Source organism: Podarcis bocagei (genome assembly GCF_964188305.1).
Source record: "Podarcis bocagei genome assembly, chromosome: 2".
In the NCBI taxonomy this organism is placed as follows: Eukaryota; Metazoa; Chordata; class Lepidosauria; order Squamata; family Lacertidae; genus Podarcis; species Podarcis bocagei.
In genome coordinates, this window is record NC_138126.1 from 111,936,065 (window position 1) to 111,946,803 (window position 10,739).

The following is a 10,739-nucleotide window of genomic DNA, read 5'->3' on the forward strand; positions in this document are numbered from 1 at the left end:
TTGTGGAGGGAATAGCCCTTGGAAACATTCCAGGATGGACATAGGGGGTGTTCTTCTGATACAAGGTTCACCAACTTGGTGCCCAGGGGCACCCAATGGGCGGCCCTCAGGTTGTTGTTGGTTTTTTAATGGGGAGAGAAATTGGATTTGTTTGTTTTTTAAATTGAGGGGAAATGGCATGCACTTCCTTCATCAATGGAGGTTCTTTCTGAATGTGTAGGTGCTGAGCATGCTCTGTGGGAGACTGAGAGAAATGCACCTGGGCAGAGAGACAGGGATGTTTGTGTGTCTTATATGTGAGAGATGCAGGTGGCGCTGTGGTCTAAATCACTGAGTCTCTTGGGCTTGCCGATTGGAAGGTTGGCAGTTCGAATCCCTGGGATGCAGTGTTCTCCCATTGCTCTGACCCAGCTCCTGCCAACCTAGCAGTTTGAAAGCACACCAGTGCGAGTAGATAAATAGGTAGCGCTGTGGTGTTTCCATGCGCTCTGGTTTCCGTCATGGTGTTCCATTGTGCCAGAAGTGATTTAGTCATGCTGGCCATATGACCCAGAAAGCTGTCTGTGGGTAAATGCCAGCTCCCTCAGCCTGAAAGCGAGATGAGCCCTGCAACCCTATAGTGGCCTTTGACAGGACTTAACCATCCAGGGGTCCTTTACCTTTACCTTTACCTTATATGTGAAATGTGTGTGTGAGAGAGAAAGTGGTGTATTGACCTTGTATATTTTTGCTGGTCCTAGAGAATATTCCCTGTTGTCCTTAGACAGCATCATTGTGTGTGGACTGGGGTGGTGGCAAAATTAATATTGTACAGTCTTCACAATCAGGACCAGCAGGGTATTGATGACTTCCCCCCAGAAGTATGAGGCTATTGGCAGGCAGGCGGAGGCGGGGAACAATGACTGCACCCTCTCTAATTTTGTGTTGTGCCATGCCCCTATGGCAGCCATTTGGGACTTGGCACCCTCCGTACTGTCTCGAAATTCAAAATATGCACCAAAAATGTTGGTCATCCCCATCATTCCTCTTTGTTGACTCTGCTGCCTGGGGCTGATGGGAGTTGGAGTCCAACACTGTACAGTGGTACCTCTGGTTACATACTTAATTCGTTCCGGAGGTCCGTTCTTAACCTGAAACTGTTCTTAACGTGAAGCACCACTTTAGCTCATGGGGCCTCCCGCTGCTGCTGCTGCGCCGCCGCCGCACAATTTCTGTTCTTATCCTGAAGCAAAGTTCTTAACTTGAAGCACTATTTATGGGTTAGCGGAGTCTGTAACCTGAAGCGTATGTAACGCGAGGTCCCACTGTATTGGAGGGTCACAGTTTCCCATCCCTGGCTTAGAGCATAATTTGTAATTTCTAAAACCCAATGGAAATCCAACTCACTACTCCTGTATGGTATCATGGTATGGGCAGAAATAAACGCCCTTCCAGTCTCAGAGCAAAGCATTGCCCTCTGGCACCCAGACTCATGGGAGATGATTTTCAACATCCATAAATTCCTTCTGCGTCCCAGGGAAACTGAGAGAGAGAGTCAAGCTGGGGAAGAATCATAGGCTTGCCACGGGAAAGCAAAGCAACATAGCTCGCCTGTTGGCATTCTGGGCCCAAACTTTCCTCATAGATCAACAGGACCTCAGAGAACACTATTGGATCGTTGCCCAAGCTTCACATAGTGGGCACAGACAGCATGAGGTTTCTGCCCCTTGTCTCACTTCAGCTTGCCTTGGAATTTGGAAAAACAGCACTGGGAAATTCACATACATCTATTCAGAGTTATCTTTTCTTTAGCTGGTTGGAAAATCCCATTAAATCAAGGGAATAAAATATGCAGACTCACATACCCATGCAGAGAATGTTAACAGACCTTGCCTATTTTTAGACGTTCCCAGCACGATGGACAACCCTAGTTAGAATGGAACATCAGATTCTCACTGTAGCCTTTTTGGGGGAAAATCACTAGTAAATCATTGGCATTCACCTCCCTCACTGAGGGGCTTTCTCATTTGCTCCCTGCCCATGTTTGCGAGGCTTAATTCCTGTTTTGCTTCAACATTAATTTTTATTCCGAAGTCCCTGCTGTGCAGGGTGGACTTCCTCATTTGCAAATCCACCACAGTGTGTCATTTATCCCTCTGCCAAAGAAAAGGGCAACACCAGTTGACGCTGATGAAAGCCATAGGACCTGAATCAAACCATGCATATTGTTGCATTTCAAGACAGATTTCCTGTTTAATGTTATTATTATTTAATTCAGGAAATGTGTTCTTGGTGTGTGTGTGAAAGGATTCACCCACCTTGAATGAATAACAGCCCCTTCCTTCAGTTATTTTCCCTTGGCACTTGTCCTGGGGGCGTGGTGTGCGTCCTGGGTGTGTGTGTGTGTGTGTGTGGTGAGCAGTGCGTGCCCCGGGGGGGGCCACTGATCAGGGGTCGGCATCTTGTCACCCCCCCTTTGTAATGGCACCCGGGGGGCGGACCGCCCCCCGCCCCCCCTTGGACTGCCCCTGCCTCAGTGTACAGGCTGAACGATGGGGGTGGAGATGCACCTTCAGGTATACTGGGCCGAGAGGCCATTTAGGGCTTTAAAGGTCAGCACCAACACTTTTAATTGTGCTTGGAAACGTACAGGGAGCCAATGTAGGTCTTTCAGGATTTGGGTCATTAGCATGCACACCCTTATACAAAGGACCATCTTATTGTTTATAACTATGGTGAGTAGGAAGGGACACAGGTGGCGCTGTGCGTTAAACCACAGAGCCTAGGACTTGCCGATCAGAAGGTTGGCGGTTTGAATCCCCGCGACGGGGTGAGCTCCCGTTGCTCGGTCCCTGCTCCTGCCAACCTAGCAGTTCGAAAGCACGTCAAAGTGCAAGTAGATAAATAGCTACCGCTCCAGCGGGAAGGTAAACAGCGTTTCCATGCACTGCTCTGGTTCACCAGAAGCGGCTTTGTCACTCTGGCCACATGACCCGGAAGCTGTACGCCGGCTCCCTCGGCCAATAAAGCGAGATGAGTGCTGCAACCTCAGAGTCAGTCACGACTGGACCTAATGGTCAGGGGTCCCTTTACCTTTACCTAGGCAAACTAAGGCAGGGGGGCCAGATTCGGCCCAATGACCTTCTAAATCTGGCCCATGGATGGTCTGGGAATCAGCATGTTTTTACTTGAGTAGAATGTGTCCTTTTATTTAAAATGCATCTCTGGGTTATTTGTGGGGCATAGGAATTCATTCATATTTCCCCCCAAAAATATAGTCCAGCCCCACACAAGGTCTGAGGGACAGTGGACCGGCCCCCGGCTGAAAAAGTTTGCTGACCCCTGCTTTAGAGCTGTCTTACCCCAAAATGGCCACTAGACATTCTGTTTTGGTTACTGTAACCCTGGTTTAAGCAGCCATTTGGCACCAAGCTTATATATCTGAGTTTCTAACACTGATGGGAAATACGTTGGCTTGAAAGCCCATAGGTCCACTGCCAATTATTGTGCTAGATGGGCCACTAGTCTGATCAGGTATGAGGCAGTTGCCTCTGCCAATGAATTTTATCTCCCCCAACCAAAGGCATGGGGCCATGGTGAAGGAACAGAACATCTCTTTCCTGGTTGCTTGGCTTGGTTTGCTGCCAGCTCCAGGGCAAACCTTTGTCCTCGCTCTTCCCACGATAGAGGAAACCCCTGGGAGTGCAGAAAACCCTCAGTGGTTATGTGGCAGTCCTTTCTCACGGTTGGCTTGAAACGCTGGCCAAAGATCATTAAGCCTAGTTGCTAGCAGCGCGTATACAAGGGCAAATGGGTAAGGGAGCTGTGTGGGAATAATGGGACCAGTAACAAAGCATATTGGGCATGCAAAGATGTGGTTGGGCCCCTTCTGTTTAACGAGTCATTTTAAAAGGATGTTGGGTGGGTGGGGAAACGCTGCAATCCTTTGGTTTTTCCAAAGCTGCTCTGTGTGTGTTCTGTTATGAACTGCGGGGAAAATACATATTTGGCTTAGATGGATGAGAGAAAAGGCTTTTCCCCTGAATGGGTTTCTCAGCTGCCTCGTACAGTTCACCCCAGGCCTCTCCTGCTGGGGAGAATAGAGCTGGCACAAGGAATCACCATCCCTGGCCCTATGCCTGAGCACGGTGTGGGTGGCTGAGGACAGGGAAGGAATGCAGTCAATGAAATGTGACTGGAGATAACTAGTTAGAGCAGTTCAGAGTGAGAAGGCTTTGCATGCCCAGAGGAGAAGACTATGAAGGGAAAAGCTATGCTGAGATTCTAGCTCGGGGTCAGCAAACTGTCCCTCAGACCTTGTGGGGGCCAGACTATTTTTTTTGGGGGGGGGAATGAACGAATTCTTATGCCCCACAAATAACCCAGAGATGCATTTTAAATACAGTGGTACCTCGGATTAAGTACTTAATTCGTTCCGGAGGTCCGTACTTAATCTGAAACTGTTCTTAACCTGAAGCACCACTTTAGCTAATGGGGCTGTGATAGGAATTTTATGGTCTTAGATATATGGTAATGTTCATAACTGCACATACATAGATCAACACAGGAAGATCAACCTGGAACCATTTTGATTCCTAAACTGACCAAATCCTTTCTCTGCAAGGTTAAACTGGAAAAGCCTCCCCATTGTCTCTTTCCTCACAAATCCTGTCTCAAGGATATGTCTGTTTGAATAAGGTGTGAGCCTGTGACCTGGCCCAGGAAATAAGTATTTTACCACTACAAAAGAATGGCCAGGCTCCCCAGGAAATTCAATCAAGCAACCTGCCAGACAGGAGATAAACTGTGACAGGAGAAAAACAACATTAAAATTTCTGTGATGTAGGTGGGATGTATCTGAAGGGTGGTCTTAGGTTACACCCCTTCTGTGATGTATGCATAATGTTTCTGGGGGTGGTCTTGATCTAGAGGATGGGAATTTCAAAAGTCTTTATAAGCCCTTGCACAGCAATTTTTGGGGGTCCTCTTCCTCTCCTGCGTGTGAGGGGAGCACCCTGTTGCAACAGATCAATAAAGATCAGGCTTACTAGCTGCTTTGCTTCTCAATATTCTCTGGTTGGCCTCTGTTATTTTACATAGGTTCCCAATAGGGAACCTATGTAAGGACTCTATATGGGCTCTTGGATACCCCATAAGGGAAAAGGGCATATTTTTATTTACAACAGGGCCTCCCGCTGCTGCCGCGCTGCCAGACCATGATTTCTGTTCTCATCCTGAAGCAAAGTTCTTAACCTGAGGTAATATTTATGGATTAGCGGAGTCTCTAACCTGAAGCGTATGTAACCCGAGGTACCACTGTAAAAGGACACATTCTACTCATGTAAAAACACGCTGATTTCCAGACCATCCGCGGGCCGGATTTAGAAGGCGATTGGGCTGGATCCGGCCCCCGGGCCTTAGTTTGCCTACCCATGTTCTAGCTCTTTCCAAGGGTTGTATAAAACTAAGTTTTACTAGGGCAGAGATCCACTGAAATTAACTTTGTCATGTCTATTAATTTCAGTGTGTCTACTTCTGGGCATAATTCATCTTGAATATGAGTGCAATGTAAGAATTGGCTTCCTTCTTGTAAAGCAACCACTTTGGGTAATTGCTCCTTGATTTTTTTAAAAAAAGAAAGCCTTGATAGATCAGACCAGAAGGACTACATGGAACTGGCAGAAATGACTGGCAGAATCCGAGATCAGGGAGAAGAGGTGGTGGAAGAAGACTGGAAGAAATTTAAAGACTACTTGCAGAAATACTGTAAAATCAATGAAGGTTAAAGGGATGTTGGATTGAAAATAAGCAGTATTGGTAAAAAGATTAACAAGAATATGTGAATATGGATTGACAATGGTTTAAAATATATAGTCATAATAGGTTAAGATATTGAGTAAAGATAAATGATAGAGGGTAAGGATTTGCTGAATTAATTATGTGAATTGGAATACAAAAAAGGGGGTGTGAGGAGGTCAGGAAACAAGTAAATGAAATATAAGACATGAAAATATTGATTTCTTTTTAACTTTTTCTTACTTTTTATGTGTTTTGTTTTTGTATTTTTGTATCTTTTTTTCTTTTACTATTGTCATTCTTTTTATTTCTTATTTTTAATCTTGTAACTTTTTATTGCCTGTAAAATCTCAATAAATATCATTTTTTTTAAAAAAAGATAGATCAGGCCAGAAGTCCACTTGCTGTATTATTGTCTTTCCAACGGTGCTCAGCCTGATGCTTGGGAGAGGTTGATGAACTGGGTATTATTATTTTTATTTATTGAATTTACATACCGCCCTATACCCAGAGGTCTCAGAGCTATTCACAGAACAAGATCAACATAAAATCCATAATATATATAAATAATTCAATATAATATATGAATTGAACAGCCCCCCCCCCCCGGTCTGTTTCTTGCTCCCAGCATTTGGTATTCAAAAGTATCTGGCATTTATAAGTGAATTCATGGTGTAGCTAAAAGGCAACATTCTTGCACAAGAGGAAGATCTCTGGTTGGGGGAATCCCAAGGTTTGGAGCAGGGGAACCTGTCAAAAAATAATTCTAACAGGGTGGGAAATTCCAATACAGCTCAAAGAATATGTTGTGTAAACTGAGCCCTGGTTGACTTGGAAGGGATGAGAATGGAATGGAGTGTGCTGAAAGAGGCATGGCTGGCTGGAATACTGCAACATTTTCTTGCAGATGCCACAGCTAATATGTTTTGAAATACATCTAACGCCTGCTCCAGAATCAAACGTATCAAATCCCTGTACATCTATTTTCTCTGCTATTTCTGCTCCGGGTACTAAATAAGCATCAGAGCAAGCAGCACCTTTCAGGCACACTCCCTCCCTCTGCCCCAGGTTAGATTTTAATTGTTTCGTGAGAAGGTATATTAGATTTTTATAGCATAGCTGCATCTAGGCCGCATTGCACCACACTAGATTATGTTGTAAACCACAACATAAGGCAACAGACTTATTAATGCAACAAACTTCAGTTAGCATCCAGTCCCAGGAATTCCCAAGGTCTTACAAAGAGGACAGACAGCCAATTGTTTTTAAAAACAAAAAGAAAGTTTCTTCCCAGAAACAGAGCTAGGCCCATGGGATGCAAATTTGTGGCTAGAGCATGGGTAGGCAAACTAAGGCCCGGGGGCCGGATCTGGCCCAATCACCTTCTAAATCCGGCCCACGGTGGGTCTGGGAATCAGCGTGTTTTTACATGAGTAGAATGTTTCCTTTTATTTAAAATGAATCTCTGGGTTATTTGTGGGACTGCCTGGTGTTTTACATAAGTAGAATGTGTGCTTTTATTTATAATGCATCTCCGGGTTATGTGTGGGGCATAGGAATTCGTTCATTTTCCCCTCCAAAATATAGCCCGGCCCCCCACAAGGTCTGAGGGACAGTGGACCGGCCCCCTGCTGAAAAGGTTTGCTGACCCCTGGGCTAGAGGAACAGAGACATTTAGGGAACCATTGACAGATGTGGAGAGGCAGCTTGTATTTAACAGTAGTGGGGAATACTGCATAGCACATAGACTGATGGAGACTTATTCTTCCAAGAATTGTGGTATGGACTCCATGTTCTAGGTAAAGGTAAAAAGGTAAACGATCCCTGGGTGTTTAAGTCCTTTCAAAGGCGACTATGGGGTTGCAGCATTCATCTCGCTTTCAGGGCGAGGGAGCCGGCGTTTGTCCACAGACAGCTTTCCGAGTCATGTGGCCAGCATGACTAAATCGCTTCTGGTGCAATGGGACACTGTGATGGAAGCCAGAGCACACGGAAACACTGTTTACCTTCCCACCGCAGCAGTACCTATCTATCTACTTGCGCTGGTGTGCTTTCAAACTGCTAGGTTGGCAGGAGCTGGGACAGAGCAACAGGAGCTCACCCCGTTGTCGGGATTCGAACCGCCGACCTTTTGATTAGCAAGCTCAAGAGACTCAGTGGTTTGGACTACAGCATGGTGGTGGCATTAATCGAGAGGCGCCAACAAATATTTTTGAGCTGCTGGTGTTTCCAGTGCTTTGAGGTCTGTGGGGACAGAAGGTATGGTTTCAAGCACCTATTTAGGATCAGGATGCAAGCCTGTATGAATTGCTTTACTTTATCCGTAAGACCGTAAAAAGAGCCTGCTTGATAAGGCCGATGGCCCAGCTAATCCAATAAACTTTCCCAACACCTTGCAAAGCTCTGGGAGTGGCTGTCTTGATCTGATCTTGCTATTGTATGTTTCCTTCCTGAGAAGAGGGTCTTTTCTTATCAGGGGAGTAAATTCACCTCATTATTGCACCCATTCCTCTCTCAAGAACAACAGTCACATCCTGGGGAAAGAGCTACATCATGTGTATCAACAATGTGTTAGCTAGTTAATAATAATAATAATAATAATAATAATAATAATAATATTTATACCCCACCCATCTGACTGGGTTTCCCCAGCCACTCTGGGCAGCTTCCAACTGGATATTAAAAACAATACAGCGTCAGACATTAAAAACCTCCCTAAATAGGGCCGCCTTCAGTTGTCTTTTAAAAGTAAAATAGTTGTATATTGCCTTGACATCTGCTGGGAGGGCGTTCCACAGGGCGGGTGCCACTACCGAGAAGGCCCTCTTCCTGGTTCCCTGTAACCTCACTTCTCACAGTGAGGGAACCACCAGAAGGCCCTTGGCGCTGGACCTCAGTGTCTGGGCTGAATGATGGGGGTGGCGATGCTCTTTCAGGTATACTGGAGTGAGGCCGTTTAGGGCTTTTATGGTCAGCACCATCACTTTGAATTGTGCTCGGAAACGTACTGGGAGCCAATGAAGAACTTTCAGGACCAGTGTTATATGGAGATGCAGCAGAGAATAAATAGGTGGGGGGGGGGATTGGATACTCTCTGGTTGACGTCTCCTTCCAGCAGTGGATTATTTCCAGTCTCTGAACTAGTTGAAAGGAAGGGAGGGGGCAACTGGGATAAATTGTAAGGGAGAATGGGGGTGGGGTGGCCGGGTAACCATCCACTCCATCTACAGATTCCCCTATGCCAATTCCCCATCACAACAATAGTGTCACAAGTCAACCATTAAGTCTTGCTAGATGTGGTAAAGTCTGATTCAAAGCCAGATCCATGTTCATAGGACATGCCAGGACATGGGTTTCCTCCACACTTCCCGTCTGCAGCATGTATACACATGTGAAACAGTCACATGTGACAATCTACATGCAGGGAACACTTTTTTCTTACACACGTTTCCAGTGATTTCAGTAGTCCTTACTTCCTGGTTACATGCACAGAGATTTATTACACTTATGCTTAGGAAGGTCAATGGATCATAAAAGGGGCTTCCAGGCAGCTTCTCATCCAGACATCAAATCTGGACCTTTTTTTAGGAGCGATTCCTCCACCACCGCCATCCTGCTCCTTTTGCACTCAGAGTTTAGTCTAACAACCTGCAATTTCAGAGAGTCCCTGAAATAGCTTCCAGATCTGCAGCACAGATTGCCGCCTTGCTTTCAGCTATCAACTGATTTGATTGTATGTGTGTGTCACTCAAGAAGACTTGCCCAGAGGCGCAAATGTTGATCTGGAAAAAGCCACAGGGGAAAAAATCCCTGTTGCCCAGGGAACAATGGCTATTTATTTATGAACATGAATGACAACTGGCACATATCCCCAGGGCACAACCATCCAGGAGTGCTGTGGGGGAATGAAGATGGCAGGTTGCTTTAATTGCAGCGAGACCCCGTAGGTCAGGTAACAGCTATCAACATTAAATCAGCCTAAAGCAGGGCTGGGAGCCCTTGCATAGCAGAGAATCAGCTTGCAAGATTTCTCACGAGACTGCAGAATTGGATATAACAGTAGGAAGATCTGGGGGAAGGACATAAAAACAATAAAGTCTTTGTGCTCAGTCCAATACTTCAGTCATGGCCCAACGCATCCCTCAAGAACCACAGGCAGGAAGAGCTTTCTCAGATAAGAATAAGTCATTTTATTTAAGATGGAATTAACTTTCAAGTAAGACATGCTGTGGGTTAAACCACAGAGCCTAGAGCTTGCCGATCAGAAGGTCAGCAGTTCAAATCCCCACGATGGGATGAGCTCCCGTTGCTCGGTCCCTGCTCCTGCCAACCTAGCAGTTCGAAAGCACATCAAAGTGCAAGTAGATAAATAGGTACCGCTCCAGCGGGAAGGTAAACGGCGTTTCCGTGCGCTGCTCTGGTTCTCCAGAAGTGGCTTAGTCATGCTGGCCACATGACCCGGAAGCTGTACGCCGGCTCCCTCGGCCAATAAAGCGAGATGAGCACCACAACTCCAGAGTCCGTCACGACTAGACCTAATGGTCAGGGGTCACTTTACCTTTATGATAATAGTAGGAAAATCTGTGGGAAGTACAGGACGACAATCAAGTCTTTGTGTTCAGTCCAATACTTCAGTCATGGCCCAACGCATCCCTCCAGAACCACAGGCAGGAAAAGCTGGCTCAGATAATAAGTCCTGTTATTTAAGATGGAATTAACTTTCAGGTAAGACATGCTTTCATTTGCAGGCATGGGAAGCGTGGGGGTGCGGTCCTTCCCCCCCACCCCATACAAAATATTTGAGGGGGCTGGCACCCCCCCAAAAAAAGTTGCTGGGCATTGCCATTGGGGGTGTGTGTGTTTTGTGATCGATTGCGCGGGGCGGGGCTTACCTGCTTGCCCCCCGCCCCGCACATTTTATTCAAGTTGGCACCCCAACTCTGTTTCGTGGAGGTGGAAAGCGC

The 10,739-nt window shown here is 46.1% G+C and overlaps 1 protein-coding gene across 1 annotated transcript in view; it reads right to left on the minus strand.

Moving 5' to 3' along the window:
* TUBA1A (tubulin alpha 1a) overlaps positions 1-10,739 on the minus strand; it is an 87,083-nt gene that overhangs the window by 40,365 nt on the left and 35,979 nt on the right. The gene's annotated exons all lie outside the window — the stretch shown is intronic.